Source organism: Schistocerca gregaria, chromosome 8 (assembly GCF_023897955.1).
Source record: "Schistocerca gregaria isolate iqSchGreg1 chromosome 8, iqSchGreg1.2, whole genome shotgun sequence".
Lineage (NCBI taxonomy): Eukaryota > Metazoa > Arthropoda > Insecta > Orthoptera > Acrididae > Schistocerca > Schistocerca gregaria.
The window spans coordinates 248,252,759-248,273,234 of NC_064927.1; the positions used below are offsets into that span (position 1 = coordinate 248,252,759).

Genomic DNA, 20,476 nt, shown 5'->3' on the forward strand with positions numbered 1-20,476 from the left:
TCTAACGTTTCGCGCTCAATCCGCCATCCGCTCCAGGCGCATCTCTCGCCGGTGACACGCAATCCCCGGAAGCAAACACGGCCGGTCGCGAACAGCCATCCATCACAATCGAATTACACGCCGCAGCCGGAGGCTGGCGCGAGCCACCGCAGTCTTCTGAAGTACGACGGCACTAGCATCAGCCAGAAACCTGACTAAATCAGTTACTCGGGCGTGCGTTGTCAATAGTACCAGTTCCATCGCAACTTTTTCGTTTCATTCAACGGCTCGAAACAAATACATAAACCAAATACCTTGCTAATGTAAAACTTCTGTCATGATCCGTACTACTAAGTCGCTGCACTCAAGTTTATTTCTCTTCAATTCTGGCGATGAAAATTCCTTCTGTCTGTGAGCTGCACTATTTAAATAGGTTTTTTTTGTTCTTTCTCATTCAAACAATTGTCAGACACATGCATTTTACACAAGGAGAGTTTCTATCTAGCTGCGTCCATTTCTGCACTATATACTCATATGGGTATGGTGTCTGTTCTTTCGGACATGTCCGAAAGAACAGACACCATATCCATCTAAGTATACAGTTCTGGCAACACCGGCCATGACCTCCTCCTTCGGTGCGGATGCACACATATTCCCCGAACTCTTACGGGACTTGGTAAGAATGTTTTCCACTAGTAATGAATGTGTTGGGGTGGGACACTACGAATGTAGTGTGTGGACGTACAAGGTGAGAATGTAGGTCTCGCAGGAGGAGTACGCGAGATAGTCCCTGCAGTTGCGCTATCCTCCGTGCCCTCGGTGGCTCAGATGGATAGACCGTCTGCCATGTAAGCAAGAGACCTCGGGTTCGAGTCCCAGTCGGGGCACACATTTTCACCTGTCCCCGTTGATATATATCAACGCCCGTTACCAACTGAAGGTATCAATGTAATTCTAAATTTCTACACTAGTTTCTTAACAAATCCTCATTCTTGTCTTACCTTATTACCAACTATTTAGACGTACGTGATTGCTATTTACATCAAATGTAGCCTTGGTCTCCTCCACAGTTTTCACTTGCCACTGTTCTATTTTGCCTTCTATCTTACTTTCATTTAGAGTTCATCCGTAAGGCAAAGGAACACACGATGTGGAAACTATGAATAACCACCTCACTCTCGAAAACGCAGGACCCATCGGTGTGAGCTCGGATCTCTGCCAACTTTATCTTCACGGTCTTTTCTTGAGATGTACGTACGACGAGAAAGCAACACATTGATCGACTCTTTTTCGGGACGCACGCTCTTGGAATATGATCAAGAAACTACACCGTTATGCTTTCACGCTCGGTAATTTAACTTGTAACGAACCCGCAACTCTTTTTTTTTTTAGATTGTTTCTATTTCCTGTATTAATCCTATCCTCTCTGGTACCGATCGCACACAGACGAGTAATCTTCAGGTGCCGATCGAACGAGAGTTTCGTAAGCTGCCGCTACCGTCAGAGCACTACATTTCCTGTGCATTCTTCCAGCCAATCTGTCTAGAATCTGGCGCAACGAAGACCTGCTAAATAATAGCAGAAGAGATTTCAATAACACATTCAGCTTGCACAGTTAAGGTACATGCCGAAGTTATCTTGATGTCCAGTGAAAACTGCGCGGTTACATCACACACACTTTCGAAATTTGTTATATGTGCTGACGCCAGACTCTTTTACGATTCTCCACCTACCTAGAACGCTGACAAATAAAAAGAATTTTGTTTTCGTTGACTGTTGATTGGAAGTCGTCCGCGGATTTCCTAAACGATGCGGCGTAAGCAGAACTGATAACGCCAAACATTCCGGTCTGCTTTCGAATCACTTTTGCATCACATCATACAGTTTTTTTTTTTTCATTCTAAGAGATATACGGAGAAGGCAGTGAGAGACAAAGGAGTGGTGGCTTATAAAAATGAACATTTTCACATACCTTAAAATGAGTTACTGGCCGAAATCGTCATTACTTACCTGACATTAGTGAATGGTACCGCATGAACTGTGTTGCGGAATGATACTTCTGACTGCTCAAGGAGTTAAAGAAATCCGAATTAGGTCAACATGTACCGGAACAAGTTAAGAAAACCGCTGGAAAGCACGCACTGATTTATATCTGATGCAACGCAGTTAACTACCAACAAGACCGTGAGCTTTCCCGTGTGCTTTCCCAACGCTTCGCAAGCACTTGGCTACGCGCGCAATGGATGTGGGCATGGCTACGAGAAAGATAACAAAGGGGTAACCACGAAATTTTACAACACAGTCACGTAGACCATAACTCACGCACGGCTCCGCACGAAGAGACTGCGTGCCGATCACCAGCGTGTCTACATTACCATTGTTTTTGCTGACGACACGCGCAAAAACGTGAAAGCTGAAACCTGTCAAAAGGCATCACGCCGCATGAGCAACTAGCTGGCACCTCGGTACAAATACCTCCTGCTGTCTCGTAGGCGGGTTTCTAAATCTAAATGTTGAAGAAAGTGAACGGTGACAACGAAATCAAGCAAAGAAGGGAAAGATGGAAGGAACATATAGAGGAGACTATACAGGGGAAATGAAGTTAAAAAGGTAATGTTATAGAAAGGGGAGTAGATGAAGATGAGATGAGAGAGATGATACTAGGATTCGACAGAGTACTGAAAGACTAAATCCGAAACAAGATCCTAGAGTAGATGACATACCCTCGGAACTGCTGATATCCGTGGGAGAGCCACACTAACAAAACTGTTCCATCTGCTGTGCAACTTGAGGCACGCGAAGAACTCGCAGCTTCAAGATGAATGGAACAATTCCGATTCCAACCAGAGCAAGTGCCGACAGGTGCGAATATGAGTTTCATATGTCATGGTTGCAAAATACTAACACGAACTCTTTACAGAAGAATGTAAAAACAGGTAAAAGCCGATCTCGGAGAAGATTAGTTTCGGTTTCGGAGAGGTTTTGGAGCAGCCGAGGCACCCTACGACTTAACTTATAAGATAGTTTAAAGATAGCCAAAATTACTTTTATAACATTTTCAGATTTTGAGAAAGCTTTAGACAGTGTTGACTACAATACGCTCTTTAAATTTCTGAAGGTAATAGGGGTAACATATAGGGAGCGAAAGGTTATTTAGGAGTTTAACAGAAACCGGGCAGTAGTTACGCGAGTCGAAGGGCATCAAAAGGAAGCTCTAATTGAGAAGAGTGTGAGACAGGGGTGTAGCCTATCCCCAATGTTATTTAATATGGACACTGTCCCCCCCCATGAACCATGGACCTTGCCGTTGGTGGGGAGGCTTGCGTGCCTCAGCGATACAGATGGCCGTACCGTAGGTGCAACCACAACGGAGGGGTATCTGTTGAGAGGCCAGACAAACGTGTGGTTCCTGAAGAGGGGCAGCAGCCTTTTCAGTAGTTGCAGGGGCAACAGTCTGGATGATTGACTGATCTGGCCTTGCAACATTAACCAAAACGGCCTTGCTGTGCTGGTACTGCGAACGGCTGAAAGCAAGGGGAAACTACAGCCGTAATTTTTCCCGAGGACATGCAGCTTTACTGTATGATTAAATGATGGTGGCATCCTCTTGGGTAAAATATTCCGGAGGTAAAATAGTCCCCCATTCGGATCTCCGGGCGGGGACTACTCAGGAGGATGTCGTTATCAGGAGAAAGAAAACTGGCGTTCTACGGATCGGAGCGTGGAATGTCAGATCCCTTAATCGGGCAGGTAGGTTAGAAAATTTAAAAAGGGAAATGGATAGGTTAAAGTTAGATATAGTGGGAATTAGTGAAGTTCGGTGGCAGGAGGAACAAGACTTCTGGTCAGGTGACTACAGGGTTATAAACACAAAATCAAATAGGGGTAATGCAGGAGTAGGTTTAATAATGAATAGGAAAATAGGAATGCGGGTAAGCTACTACAAACAGCATAGTGAACGCATTATTGTGGCCAAGATAGATACGAAGCCCACACCTACTACAGTAGTACAAGTTTATATGCCAACTAGCTCTGCAGATGACGAAGAAATTGAAGAAATGTATGATCAAATAAAAGAAATTATTCAGATAGTGAAGGGTGACGAAAATCTAATAGTCATGGGTGACTGGAATTCGAGTGTAGGAAAAGGGAGAGAAGGAAACATAGTAGGTGAATATGGATTGGGGCTAAGAAATGAAAGAGGAAGCCGCCTAGTAGAATTTTGCACAGAGCACAACTTAATCATAGCTAACACTTGGTTTAAGAATCATGAAAGAAGGTTGTATACATGGAAGAACCCTGGAGATACTAAAAGGTATCAGATAGATTATATAATGGTAAGACAGAGATTTAGGAACCAGGTTTTAAGTTGTAAGACATTTCCAGGGGCAGATGTGGACTCTGACCACAATCTATTGGTTATGACCTGTAGATTAAAACTGAAGAAACTGCAAAAATGTGAGAAATTAAGGAGATGGGACCTGGATAAACTGAAAGAACCAGAGGTTGTACAGAGTTTCAGAGAGAGCATAAGGGAACAATTGACAGGAATAGGGGAAAGAAATACAGTAGAAGAAGAATGGGTAGCTCTGAGGGATGTAGTAGTGAAGGCAGCAGAGGATAAAGTAGGTACAAAGACGAGGGCTGCTAGAAATCCTTGGGTAACAGAAGAAATATTGAATTTAATTGATGAAAGGAGAAAATATAAAAATGCAGTAAATGAAGCAGGCAAAAAGGAATACAAACGTCTCAAAAATGAGATCGATAGGAAATGCAAAATGGCTAAACAGGGATGGCTAGAGGACAAATGTAAGGATGTAGAAGCTTATCTCACTAGGGGTAAGATAGATACAGCCTACAGGAAAATTAAAGAGACCTTTGGAGAGAAGAGAACCACGTGTATGAATATCAAGAGCTCAGATGGCAGCCCAGTTCTACGCAAAGAAGGGAAGGCAGAAAGGTGGAAGGAGTATATAGAAGGTTTATACAAGGGCGATGTACTTGAGGACAATATTATGGAAATAGAAGAGGATGTAGATGAAGACGAAATGGGAGATACGATACTGCGTGAAGAGTTTGACAGAGCACTGAAAGACCTGAGTCGAAACAAGGCCCCTGGAGTAGACAACATTCCATTAGAACTACTGACGGCCTTGGGAGAGCCAGTCATGACAAAACTCTACCAGCTGGTGAGCAAGATGTATCAGACAGGCGAAATACCCTCAGACTTCAAGAAGAATATAATAATTCCAATCCCAAAGAAAGCGGGTGCTGACAGATGTGAAAATTACCGAACTATCAGTTTAATAAGCCACGGCTGCAAAATACTAACGCGAATTCTTTACAGACGAATGGAAAAACTGGTAGATGCAGACCTCGGGGAGGATCAGTTTGGATTCCGTCGAAATGTTGGAACACGTGAGGCAATACTGACCTTACGACTTATCTTAGAAGAAAGATTAAGAAAAGGCAAACCTACGTTTCTAGCATTTGTAGACTTAGAGAAAGCTTTTGACAATGTAGACTGGAATACTCTTTTTCAAATTCTAAAGGTGGCAGGGGTAAAATACAGGGAGCGAAAGGCTATTTATAATTTGTACAGAAACCAGATGGCAGTAATAAGAGTCGAGGGGCATGAAAGGGAAGCAGTGGTTGGGAAAGGAGTGAGACAGGGTTGTAGCCTCTCCCCGATGTTATTCAATCTGTATATTGAGCAAGCAGTAAAGGAAACAAAAGAAAAATCTGGAGTAGGTATTAAAATTCATGGAGCCGAAGTAAAAACTTTGAGGTTCGCCGATGACATTGTAATTCTGTCAGAGACGGCAAAGGACTTGGAAGAGCAGTTGAACGGAATGGACAGTGTCTTGAAAGGAGGATATAAGATGAACATTAACAAAAGCAAAACGAGGATAATGGAATGTAGTCAAATTAAATCGGGTGATGCTGAAGGAATTAGATTAGGAAATGAGACACTTAAAGTAGTAAAGGAGTTTTGCTATTTAGGAAGTAAAATAACTGATGATGGTCGAAGTAGAGAGGATATAAAATGTAGACTGGCAATGGCAAGGAAAGCGTTTCTGAAGAAGAGAAATTTGTTAACATCGACTATAGATTTATGTATCAGGAAGTCGTTTCTGAAAGTATTTGTTTGGAGTGTAGCCATGTATGGAAGTGAAACATGGACGATAACTAGTTTGGACAAGAAGAGAATAGAAGCTTTCGAAATGTGGTGCTACAGAAGAATACTGAAGATAAGGTGGATAGATCACGTAACTAATGAGGAGGTACTGAATAGGATTGGGGAGAAGAGAAGTTTGTGGCACAACTTGACTAGAAGAAGGGATCGGTTGGTAGGACATGTTTTGAGGCATCAAGGGATCACAAATTTAGCATTGGAGGGCAGCGTGGAGGGTAAAAATCGTAGAGGGAGACCGAGAGATGAGTACACTAAGCAGATTCAGAAGGATGTAGGTTGCAGTAGGTACTGGGAGATGAAGCAGCTTGCACAGGATAGAGTAGCATGGAGAGCTGCATCAAACCAGTCTCAGGACTGAAGACAACAACAACAACATGGACACTGTGCAACCTGTGAAGGAAAGAAAGCAGAAATTTGGAGATGGAATTAAAAGTTCTGGAAAAAGAAATAAAAACTATGAGATTCGCCGATGACACTGCAGTTCCATCAGAGGCAGCAGTGGACCTGGAAGAGCAGTTGTGACGGAATGGACAGTGTCTTGAATTGAGGACATACGATGAACATTAACATAAGCAAAACAGGATAATGGAATGTAGTCGAATGAAACACTGAAAGCAATACATGAGTTTTGCTATTTGGATAGTAAAATAAATTACGATGATCGAAATAATGAATAGTGTAGAATGTCAATGGCAAGAAATGCGTTTCTGGAAAAGAGAAATTTGCTAACACAGAATTTAAGTGTTAGGAAGTCTTTTCTGAAGGGATTTGTCTGGAATGTAGCCTTTTACGGTAATGAAACATGGAGGATAAGCAGTTCAGACAACAAGCGAATAGAAGCCTTTGAAATATGGTGCTACATAAGAATACTGAAGGTTAGATCAGTAGATACGGCGTAACGTTATTCGGAGATGAAGTTTCACAGGATAGAGTATCGTGGAGAGCTGCATCAAAGCCGTCTTCATTATGAACACAACAACCACAACAAAAGTAAAGGGAAGGATTTCTTTCTTTGAGCACGTCATGAGGAAACACCAATTACAGGGAAACCTTGGAATCTGAAACAACTAGCAGGATGAATCAAGGAAACTAGAGGGGCTGTGGAAGGAGTAGATATGAGCCTGCAAGTTCTGCAAAACAAAACAGAAAATCTCAGGAAACTGAAAACAGGAAAATAACACTTAAATTACAAATAGGCGAACGACACACAGTGGAAAAGGTATTTACAGATGCGGAAATACGGAAAACATGCACTTATCGAAGAGGACGCCCAGCAAAAGACTGGTTAGGGCGGTCAGAGGAGGTCAGAATAGTAAGTAATAATAATAGTTATACAACGAGCTGAAATGTTTATATGGCTTGTATACAATTTAGCTTTAATTTTGTCACGTTTCCTTAGTTAGGTATGGTATTATCTGGGTCACTGACTAAAATAATTGAAATAAACTAAAGTACAAGTTAATAGTAGGCTATAGAATGTCACTTCAGCGCTTCGAAATTTATATTAACCTTAATAGTGTAATGTAGTCTTGAGTGGTCAACTAAGGACGAACTGAGGCTTAAAAACGCATAGCGTAATGTTAAACATAGTAATAAAAAGCACGCAACGTAAATATATCTATGTTTTGCAACGACCTCTTCAGCTGCTAACGCAGTGGCAGGTTTTTTTCTTTGCGATAATAAATGCATATGCAATACCACCATGTCAGCGAACAGCTATACGGCAGTCTTTATTCACGAATGAGAAGGGCGCGATGCAGCCGTCTAGCCCCGCATGCAATCTAGTCGGCATCTACAACTGTATTCCGAAAGCCATCTTACGCTGTGTGGCAAACAGGACTGCTGATATTTTCTTTTGCCGCCTACTCATTTCCACGCGCGAATGGTAGGTGGGAAGAACGACTGTTGGTAATTCTCCGTATGAGCTGTGATTTGTGTGATTTTTTCCGCTGTCTTCACTTCCCGAGACGTATGTACGGCGAAGTAATATGCTACTCCGACGGTTTCCCGATTTAAAGCAGTAAAGCTCGCCCTGACGCACAACGCCTTTCTTGTAGCGTTTCTAGAATACGCTTAGCATCGCCGTAACGCCCCCACGATGACTGATCGATCCAGTGACGATATGTCGAACTTTTTTCCTGTATCTGCAATTAAGCCAAGGTACATACCGATGAACAATATTGAAGAATCGGTCGAACAAGTGTCCTGTAAGCTACTTCTTTCGTGAATGAATTATATTCGCTCAGGATTCTCCCAATGAATCTCAGGCTACCACCTGTTTTACCTGCAATTCGTTCTAAGTGGTCGCGGTACTTCAGATCGCTGCCGTCACTGTTTCCAGAGCGGAATCTTAACTCCAGTGGATCTCTTCACCTATTCATTTATGTTTAGTGTCAACGGCTATTCCCTGCACCAATAATCGATTTTATGTAGGTGGCTTTTCATTTCATTACGGCGTTTTTGCACGGAAATCTTATAAATTACAACTTAATGTTCCCAGTTACAATTACCGAGCGAGGTGGCACAGTGGTTAGCACACTGGACTCGCATTCGGGAGGACGAGGGTTCAAATCGGCGTCTGACCATCCTGATTTACGTTTCCCGTTATTTCCCTAAATCGCTTCAGGTAAACGCCGAGATGGTTCCTTTAAAAGGGCACGGCCGACTTCCTTCCACAGCCTTCCCTAATCCGATGGGACCGATGACCTCGCTGATTTGACCCCTCCACTAAACCAACGAACCACTTATAACAGCCTTAGTTCCACGACCCGTTTCTCTGTCATTAGGTGGGGACTTGCGTTAGTTATTAAGGCATGTGTATGACTGGATAACCTGTGGCACGGCCCTTTCCGCGGTCACGGGTTCCTTTTTATAATATTTACTTTATATACACAGAACTCAGTGCATATAATGTTTATATTATGTTTTATATGATATAAATACGACTCAAAAAGAGCGTTTGTCCAATGAAATACAGTGTCACAAGTGAGCTGAAAGTTGTACATGGAGCACACACATCCCTTATTAGTTGACATAAATCCACCTAATAGTGGAGGTTTAATCCACCGAAGAGTGTAACTCAAGTAAATTGTGCCGTGACAGTAACTTCTACTAACAATAATTTATATTTAATAGCAATTACGGCCGAGCCTTGCCGAAAACGTTCGCCCTCATAAAAGGAACCAAAAAATTCCCTTTGGGTTCTCCACAATTTACCTTCCATCCGTCGATTGCATCCGCTGACAATGATGTGTTGAGTCCGGGAGCCAATGAGGGAACGCGCCCGGAGTCTAGACGTCCTCCACATGATTGTTCCCAGCAGGACATAGCGCGACCCCATCAACTATCACCAGACCCGGCGGGCACCTTTCTAAGACGCCACGCCACCTTATATTCAATTACCGACACGGATGATAGCCGGCTCGCGCTAAGTAAAAACTGCAGGGTGACCCAGCCAGACAGGGCACAGTGTTCGGCGCGCAAGTGGTTTTCATCTGCCCCTCCCTCCACAGCAGAACGCACCAGGGTTGCTATTTAAATACGACGTGTGTGTGTGTGTGTGTGTGTGTGTGTGTGTGTGTGTGTGTGTGTGTGTGTGCGCGCGCTTTGGGGGATACTGGATACGCACGCCTCACTTCACCCCGTTTATATGCGGGTACAGTGCACCTCATAACACGAACTAACGAAGCTATATCAAGCAGTGCATTTCGGAGCAGTTCAAATGTAAGAATATGAAGGTAGGTGTGTGTGTGTGTGTGTGTGTGTGTGTGTGTGTGTGTGTGTGTGTGTGTGTTTGTGTGTGTGTGTGTGTGTGTAGCGCGTTGGCGCTTCTGATCAAGGAGGCAACACGCCGCTATAGAACAACGGAAAGAGAGAAGATTACGTTAGTTGGGTACGATCTTCTTGAGTCGTGGTTGTGAAGTATAACGAGGAAAGTTTAGCTGAGGTCACTTGTGCCAGGCAATCTCGTACTGGGCGGAAAGCTGATTTGCAGAAAACTCACAACCGTGAACATACTCCACAGCATCGTGATCGTGTCACAATATCGCGGACTGACTCTAACAAGATACCAGGGCACCTCCAAAAAATTTAATGTTCTTACACAGACTAACCATAACGCCTTACGGCAACGTTCTCTTCATGCATTTTGTAGCTTTTGATTAACATATGTTTCGAATAATTGTCCTTTGATCTTTGGATTTCTTCTCCGAATTGAGAGCATGCCCTATGGATTCGTTCCTCGAACTGAGGACCCCGTGTGGCTCACAAGGTAACACAGCCTGTATGTTCCATTTTAGAAAACTGCATCCATGCTGCGCTACACAACTTCGGTGGAGCCTTTTGATCCAGACGACAGCAAACGAATCGTCAAACACCTACCGAATTTTCGCTCGCTTTCCCAACTGTTTACATATTGGTGTGGAAGAACACACATACTGGTGTAATCTACCACAGGCGACAGAACGTTGTGTCGGGCACAAAGCACCAGTAGAACAGAGTTTACTCGTAAGCATTTCTGGTTGTTAACGTACGGACTGTAAACGTTTGTTTTCCGGTTGCGTACATGAATGTTAATCCTGGCTTCAGGCCACTATCGAAACATTGCACTCGAATGGCCCACTGGGATCGCCAATATTTAACGAGCTACCCAACAACGCTTCTCAGCGCGCGCGTGCGTGCATGAGAGAGAGAGAGAGAGAGAGAGAGAGAGAGAGAGAGAGAGAGAGCGAGAGAGAGAGAGAGAGAGAGAGAGAGAGAGAGAGAGAGAGGAGGGGGGGGGGGGGAGGAGTGGGGAGTTCGGTGGTGGCAGGCGGCGTGCAAACGCGACCACTAGCGTAACCTAATTCAGACTAGCCACAAACCATGACAGTACATACTAAATGGCAAAATGGCATCGGAAAGGACGCGTCTCTGAGCCATAATTCCTACTGAAAAGAACGAAACGATCCTCATGCATTTATACATGCTCAAAACGCACCATCTGCGGCTAGGAAAATAGTACTATTACATGGTGTCCATGGGAACGTTATGCATCCTTCGAGAGTAGTTTTGGAGAAAAATTTGACAATCACGAACGTACTTAGCTTTACATAAATTTCGACCGTTAGCATTCGATCACGAAAGCAGTGCACATATGCTGCAGGTCACACCATTCTAATATTTTTGGTGGTAGTTCTAACAAGCGATATCAAGTGAGACAAACAGAATTGTTACCAGGGAATCCGAATGTATAAAATTTTTTGGTAGCTTTCTGAGCAACTGCAGTGCATCTGTGAGGGAGTCCTCAAGCAACACGCAAATAAGATTGGTCCTGCGTTGAGACATCAATTAGGAGTACTGGCACACATCGACTGCATTCAAAAACGTGCCAGTTACCCGGCGGCTACCCGTGTATGTGGAAGTCGTCTGTCAATGCAGTTTTTAAAAGAAGAATTAACAGTGCAGCCACGGCAAGTGCTCATGAATTTATGCGCACTAGCTGGATGGCAAAAAGGGCTGAGCCAGTCACGAAATACCATTTTACGTCAATAACTGCGCTAAATATGCCCGCGAGCGCTTGCCTGGGGCAGCAACCCGAAAATAATTTAATGCACTCTATAACTGCCGTGTTATAAATGTGGAAATGTCATTTAAAAAACCTTGAATGTTTGAAAGTATATAATTTGATTAAAATACATCGCGTTCCCCTTGCAAAACAAACACAAAATGGAAGAACGAGAGATACGCAACAGTCCCAAGCAACGAATGACATAATAATGAAAAACACGCAAAGTTTGTGGTCAGAGATCGTATTCTAGAGCACTGTGATGTGAACATACACACAAGTCATAAATTTACGAGTCAGAGATACAAAAAAACAGGGTTCTACAAATTGCCAAGTTTGCCGAAAGGAAGAAATCGCCTGCAGTACCTCATGGGCATGATACAGGACCATTACTGACATATATGGATTGCTGGACTGGGAACTCTGAGCCTCCACGAGGCGATTCAAGGACAATGATAGAGGCAATTCAAGGACAATGATAATTTTGACGCAAAACCCTAAAATTTCACATATACCCGTAGAGAATAGATGCTTGCTACAAGCACCGGTAGTTATCCCTAAATAGAAACAAAAATGTAATAATTTATATCATCTAAAGATCAATCACTTGAACAAATGGCAGTAGGGTATTTTCCTGTGCTAAAAATATGGATCCGATTGTTGTTATTCTGACTGATTATAACATTTAAATAACATTTACGGTCAATATCCTCACAAAATACCTGTTATTATTATCTAAAGTTTAAAAATCATTAATATCAAGATCTGCTATTGGCTGATACTCTAATGGCATCACTGAATAGGAAAAAGACGAAGCTATACTTGCGTTATAGGTGCATTAGCCAAATTTACGATGTTTTTATGCACTTTTTTCTGCAAACAGAACAGCTATTTAGTGATGGAAAACGCAGTTACGGGTTTTCAGCAATACCAGAAAGGAATTTTGTGTACGCTAATATTGGAAGCCTAAGTAAAGTTGATGCGCTTATGGTCCCAGATTTAGAGCGGCGATATGCTCAACGACGGACATTCTTTACCCTGATCCCTGCAACATCATTAAACGAGCTGAAAGCTAAGGAATTGTAGAAATTTCGCATTCTTGTCCGTATATTATAACTAGATTGTCGACTATCAGTCATGAGCTACGACCCATAACCCAATAAAATTATTCTTGGGAATACTTAGTGCTATCTTCCTTTGAAGACACTGCGCAGAGATGCTGCACCCAGCAGGCGTTCAGTGACGTAACGGATGGCGCAGCCGACTGCAGATAAGCAAGTCGCATGTTCGAATCATGGAAGGTCACATATTTTTAAAAGTTTTCCACGAACTACGAAGAAAGTGTTAGCACGAACTGACTGAAGCAGTTGTTTCGACTGTGAGATGCATTATATATAGCTTCACATTATTCTTAGTGTCAGAAGTGGACAACAAAGGACAAATGCATTTACTTTGCGGAAAACAATGCACGTTTTTTGGAAAGCATTGCTAGTAGTGAAGTATCACCATACCACCCACAGTCACAGGCGCCGACTCCATGGGGCCTGAGGGAGCCCGAGCCCCCTCAAAAATTCGTTCTGCTGGGCCCCCCAATAATTTAAGAAAATTATTAGTTATATTATGCTTTGTAAAATCACAATAGTATGTTGGAATTTTTTATTTTCCTTGTTAGATGATAGTTGCCTTTTAAAATAATTCAGTAATGAGTTAAAAAAATAATTATTACGGTAGTAAGCAGTCACGATCGAAAAATAGTCAAAATGGCTTCAAAAACTAAATTCTTACCATTAGTTACGAAAAAAGTAAAAGCTCTGTAAAAGAAATTATAAAGAAAAATAATTTTTTGCTTCAACCTGTGGAAAAAAAAACAGAAGCATTAATATATTTGAACCGAAAAAAATATAGGATCGTCCTCCGAGTTCACATATTTTATCATGAAAACATAAAAATATTCAGAGACAAAAAATGAAGAGAGGTGTGAAACTGTTTCGCCTGTTTACAGAAAGATGTCTCGCTGATTATTTGGGATCTGACCGACCTCATGGAAACTTCCAGCGACAAAAATGTTAACAGAGCTGTAAGATTAATTTTAACATTTGGGACATCATTATAGTATCGTATCATCTATGAATGCCATTCATTTACGAGCGACTTCGTGGGCGCAGCGTGCGAGGATTTTTGTTCCGACGGCCTTACTAGGATCGAGAATATTTTCTATCACCTCAAAAATTTCTTATTTGCAGCCATTACAGACCCTTCATCAGTGAATCCGTCACCTGAACGCCGATGCGCGCTACACAAAAGCCACTGTAGGTACTTACAGGTCATTATCCCCTTCGAAGTACAGCTAATTATATTTGCTCGTATTGTTTAGTGGAACCCGAGTTTTACCTCAATATGCTACAAGACTATTGTCGCCAGCACGCAGTATGTGAATCGTACACCAAACTTCAAACTGCTGTAATGTGGCTGCATTTCATTAAAAATTCTAGTCCATCACTGCAGTTTCCGAATCAGGAAACAAGTGAACGGAGAGGGCAAAAGACGGATGTCTCTGGGCCTGAATAATTAATTTTTCCCTGAGACGACCCCGTATTTTTTTTTTAGTCGCTGGATATTCCTGTCCCGTAGATTTATTGTTTTCGTGGAGAATCGAAATACGAGTTCACATCTGGAAATTCTGCCGCTGTTACTGATTTGCTAGTACGGCAACAGTCGACTTAGAAGTACCACACGCTTTTGCTGTTCGTTATGAATTGGCGGAAAATTTATTTGTACTGTATTATACCTGGCTTCTTCAATGCGGGCGAGATCTCTAAGACACTTCAGTACATTCAATTCGACAATTTTAGATTGTTTCCGAATGTCGTTCGTCCTTTACGTACATCGACCTATGTAGCACTATCCTGCATTACACTCACTACAAAACCCAAGTTCGCGCACCTTCGAATGGAAGACTGCAAACACACGTGAACACGCGATAACGCGCGGCAACGCTGAATATTCAGTGGCGCTAGACACTGTTTCACTGCTACAGTGTGCATCCAACAAAGGTGTCGAGTGGACAAAATCGCCTGGACACAATTTTGGTGACAGCAATTTAGCTGCTTCAGAAGATCAATTATTTGTGGTTTCGAGTTCATAATGAACACGAAAGCACAAGAGTGTATGTGAATCTGCCCAAGCTGCGGATCTCTATATTACAGCACAAAAAGTGCTAGGAGACTGCCAGAAAAGGACGATCATCCTTACGAAGACATTAATTCGTCGTCCTCGTTGGCATACAAGGGTCGGCTGATATACGGGCAGCGGCCCTGCAGCTGAATAGCGACGAAGCTATTGTACTGGGACCACAGCATACAAAATCAGCAGCGGGAGAACCCCTCCAGAGCGCACCGTGGTGCACAGTCCGTCTGCAGGGACGGCCACAACTCTTGTCTCAACGCAAAACGCCGCGCTGACTGGCATCCGAAGTGTGCTGCAGCGTGAGTTAAGACTAAAGCATTTAGATCGGAACACATAACGTCACTGCTGCTTCGAGTCGGTGTCGGAAACGTACTCCAGGCTACTGAACGGTAGATGGGTCAACGAAATTCTTAGCGAGGTTCGAAGAGATAAGAAAGGAATGGGACCACGCTCTATTATGACTGAAGAATGTAATTAACACAGCAGGCCTTTACGCAGCAATGGATGCCAAATGACCGATATGAATATGTTTTGAGTCACACGGTTTTCATGTAACACTCGTCTCGTATATTAGTTACTTGGATTCTAGCAACCTCTCCGTACTACATTTCTGCGTCCTAAAACAATCTGCATTCTCGTAAAAATCCTTGGTTATCAAAAGTAACCAGATTCTGCATTGCCGGCGAAAAGAAAACTGAAACGAACGTGTCTTCTGGTTTCGTTTGTCTTTTCTGTGACAATCTTTACTGAACATAGAAAAAATATTTTTCTCAGTCGATACTCCTTTTCTCCTTATTGCGATGTCACTCTGCTTTCAGGTGCCATTCTTTGGAGCGAGAAATACGTTCTTCTGAAATGAAGTATCGGACTGCAACAGCAACTTCGTGTTCTCGGCACAACTTCGAAGTTATACACAGAATCTGGAAGAAGTACACTATATTTGCGAAACTAGACAGCGCTTCTAGATGGTCAAAACGGATCTGTCTCGAAAGATGGTTTAGGAATTTCGTGACAACATAAATACTAAAAACACCTGAAAACTGTCCGAATGAAGTTCGAAAACCAACAACATTAAACATTTCTCAAGTGAAAGCGAATGCAGAGATGTCCAATAAATTATATGTGGAAGTGAGAATTAAAAGATTGTTAAGTGAAAAAATTATCAGGTAGGGCACATCTTTACTTCTTACAGATTGTCGTGCACGAGCTAAAACTCGCAGCCCAAACCGAGTGTGTTCGTCTCTGTCGATCGTTTCTTAAGATGAGGCCTGCATCAGGCTACCCACAGCATATGCACCAGTATGCATTAGAAAATACTCATCAGTACACGTAACTGTCGCAGAATAATCGTAAGAGCGGTGTTTATTGTTCGTTTATTGGGATAAGTTTTATGCCACCTTGAATCATATGGATGTTTCTAAAGACAACCCGCTTTCACTTCTCAGCACGACAACAAATTTAGGTTATCAGTCCCCTAGAACTTAGAACTACTTAAACCTAACTAACCTAAGGACATCACACACATCCATGCCCGAGGCAGGATTCGAACCTGCACCGTAGCGGTCGCTCGATTCCAGACTTAAGCGCCTAGAACCGCTCGGCCACAACGGCCGGCAGTCTCCTGTGTATTAATTTTGTTGATTGTGGGCCTGCCAGAACTCATTGACCGTGGACACGATTTTTGATAGGTTTGAAGAAACACAAATCCGTTACTGTTTTGACTCTTGATTTAAGAACTTAAAACTGCAACACCCGTATTTATAACTGTGACGTCATTAACTCCTGCTAAACACTGTTCCATTCTTGTGAAAGTTTTGTACTGATGTTATTCCGGGGAAAGCAACCCCTCGTCATTTTACTTGTCATTCATGACTTTTAATTATTTAATTTTGTTATTAATATTGCGAACTAAATATATGAGAAATGTCATTTCCCCACGATACCTTGCGTATCAACACGATCGATACCTTGCACTGTACTTTTTCTTTACATGAACGCGCCAGCCTTTGTCAGTTTTTGTGCTTTACTATTTTTATTGCGAAAGAAATCTGCTCTAAAGATTAATAATAGTGTTTGTGTCTTGGGGACGAAAATTAGGACTAACATAAAATTTATTTGTAAATATACACGCACATCCATCCGAAGGGCATCTGTAAATATGGCGAATTAATTATGGTTTGGAATAAATAAAATAATAGTGGGTGAATTGTTGCGGTTTCGTAAAAAGCTTTTTCGCAGACCGCAGAGTGAGTGTGTGTGTGTGTGTGTGTGTGTGTGTGTGAGAGAGAGAGAGAGAGAGAGAGAGAGAGAGAGAGAGAGAGAGAGAATGACAAAAAATGCACGTCAACACTTTAAAGAATGTACAGCATCTTAAAAGAACTGGTTTAGGCTAGTTACATATAAACGCTTCATGGAATGAACAACCTGCTACTAGATGCAGTGTACTGTTCATCATTTGATTAGTCGAGGATCCTTCATCCATCATAAATACAATTGTTGATGGTGTCGGGACAGCAACCAGCCACAAATTTACTTTCAGTTACTTTACTCAAAGGGTACCGTTACCGGTGTCAAATCGTTGCAAATCATCTTCGGACGGTTTACACGCTTTCCTTATGACATGCGGTGTGTTTTTTCACAGATTTATTGTCTTAAAATATAAATAATACATAATTATATGCACGTCATATATAGATCGTTGCGTCACAGATTTTCGTTGCATGTGACTTACGTGAAATGTCGGTTTCCAGTGTTTGTTTTCGTAACATTCGGTCCAACTGATGTGAACACATTCCCACTGCATTGTTATTGTTCCACATGTAAATTTTTCTCACGTGTGCAACAATAAGAATGCAGTGGGAATGTATTCAAACACTCCAAACCGACATTTCACGAAAATTGCATGCAACGAAAATCTGTGACGCAACTATCTGTGTATGGCGTGCTTATAATCATGTATTATTTATATTTTAGGACAATTAAACTGTATAAAAAAACACACCACATGTCATAAGGAAAGCGTGTAAACCGTCTGAAGATGAATCACAACGATTCGAAACCGGTAACGGTACCCTTTGAGTAAAGTAACAAAGTGAATTTGTGGCTGGTTGCTGTCCCGACACCATCAACGTTTATCTTCAAAGAACAGCCACGGTCTCCATCATGTCATCGTACGACAAAATTGCATAAATACAATTGAAATTGCAGGGAAAAGAATACGTTCATTAATATTAACGTTTATGGCGTACTTTTTAAGGAACCATTTGCACTCGAACAGAGGCGATATTTAATTTATTGAACTTAGATTATATGTATCGATTTTATAAGGCAAGAGAAAGCAAAACACGGGAATTAACACCGCTCTCTTGTCGCTGCCAGTAGGCATCAACACACTCTTATGTCATTCGTTGTCCTAGAAGGACGTAATATTTTGTGTGGCTCCACAGTTAGCCATACTGATACTTATTTGCAGAAAAGAGGCGCAGAATTATAAGTCGCTCTAATTTGTGAATTATCTGCAGTTATTTACCTATAATTTCACGTAAGTCTCATTCATATCGTAATGTGTATGTTAAAATGAACATATGTTTTATTTAATCGAATGTTTTTCTCTGTTTTAGTAGTTAGTCACCCCACTGTCATGATTGAAGCTGAGGTCAGATATCAGACTTTGTCTACAAAAAATATATAATGAGCCCTGGCTTGATAAATTCACGGCGTAAATGGCATTTACTTTATTGTGTGACCTCAATGAACAATGCTACATAAGATTTTATGAAACATTAAGAAATTCAATTCCAATCTTAAAGGCGAAACAAAGTTTAATCTCTCAATTACTTATCCAAACAATTATTATTATTATTATTATTATTATTTCATTTTATATTTATTTGTTAAAACTTCTAAGAGAGGACTTTCGTCAAAACTTGTGCTCCAGTATTAAGCAGGTCTGATACCTGTCAGATGCTCTTGTTGGAATCAGGCTGCGGCGTCAGACAGCACATATGCAGCCAGTATTCGCACCGGACCCTGTGGAGGCCGTGATTAATCCAGCAGCACAGCACAAAGGCACCCACACGCTGCCCCGTTCGCAGCCGCCACTCCGACACGACCATCCCGCGCACACAACACGACACACGGCGATACGGAGCGCGAAGCGCGCGGCCGCGGTGCACGCAAGCCACTGCCGCGCCGTGCAGCAGACAGCAGAGGTTCCGCGCCACTCCACTTTCTCACGCGCCAGCCGGGCCTTCACGGGGCGTGGCCACGCACCTGGCCGCTGCGTAGCCCGCCGCTGCGTGCGTGCACGCCTCCAGCACCTGTCGGCAGCCGACACGGCGCCGCGCAACCGAGGGCCGACGAGCAGCCGCTACCCTTTCCATCGCAAGCCGCGCAGACGGCGCATAAGCCGATGACTTGCAACGAAGATACGTTACGCCTAGTTTACACGACGACATTGGGTTGCGCCACTCGTTGCGTGGAATGAATTGCACGCAAGTCGTTTCATATATGACTGTAGACACGGCGACACCACTATACCTCTAGGCGCTCAGTCCGGAACCGCGCGACTGCTACGGTCGCACGTTCGAATCCTGCCTCGGGCATGGATGTCTGTGGTGTCCTTAGGTTAAAGTAGTTCTAAGTTCTAGGGGACTGATGACCTCAGATGTTAAGCCTTAGAGCCATTTGAACACCACTATACACTTCAGTTTCGTCGTTTTGTGGGTCCCTGAGTCGTGTCTGAAATGAAAGTTTTGGCAGCTGCACGTAGTACGAGTTGTGATGGAGTTAAAGCTTGATGCTTGGAATCGCTGCATAAGAAAATAAAAAAAAGTGTTTCGATTCGTGATTGGATGAAGAAGTCAGCTCGGTAATTTATAACGGAAGATCCAAGAATTTCTTTTAATTATCTTGGAATGTCAACAGAACTGTTTACATTTCTTCTAAATAGAGTTAATTATGCAATAACGAATAAAGGTACTGTAATGCACGAAGCACTGTCGCCAGAACTGAAATTGCGTATCACACTGCGTGCATTACAATCGAGAACACTCGGCATGCTATAAGATACGCTTTTAGTTGGTGATGACGCTATTTCATTAACACCAATATTTATTAACCTTGGCAGTAATAATTATTAACATTAGCAACAATAATTATTCGAATCAGGCCGCGTTAAGAAGAGAATGGTTTGGAGACTACTCTCTTATAGACAGATCTGTACAGTGGCAATATTTCAAAATTCTAACATATGTGAATGGGGAGCATTGCTGAGACGTTTTAAATAGATGCATATTGAATAAAGAATGCAGATGTTTGAATTTGTATAGCCTTCCCTCCTGTCAACAATATTCCTTAACAAAGAATTGGCCAACTCAAAAACGGGCATAAGCCGATCACTTGCAACGACGATACGTTTAAGCCTAGTTTACACTATGACACTGGGTTGCGCCACTGGTTGCGTGGAATGAGATGCACGCAAGTGATTTCATAAATGACTATAGACACGGCGACACGAGTATATGCATCAGTTTCGTCGTTTTGTGGGTCGTGTCTGAAACGAAAGTTTT

At 42.5% G+C, this 20,476-nt stretch overlaps 1 protein-coding gene across 14 annotated transcripts in view; it reads right to left on the minus strand.

Moving 5' to 3' along the window:
* LOC126284122 (afadin) overlaps positions 1-20,476 on the minus strand; it is a 995,168-nt gene that overhangs the window by 524,612 nt on the left and 450,080 nt on the right. For 2 of the 14 annotated variants that reach the window (XM_049982821.1, XM_049982817.1), the window contains exon 1: positions 18,863-19,110. The exons of the other annotated variants lie outside the window; for them this stretch is intronic. The gene's annotated coding sequence lies outside the window, so the exon portion shown is untranslated. Of the gene's footprint in view, positions 1-18,862; positions 19,111-20,476 lie in introns of those variants that run through there. 14 annotated transcript variants of the gene reach the window in all.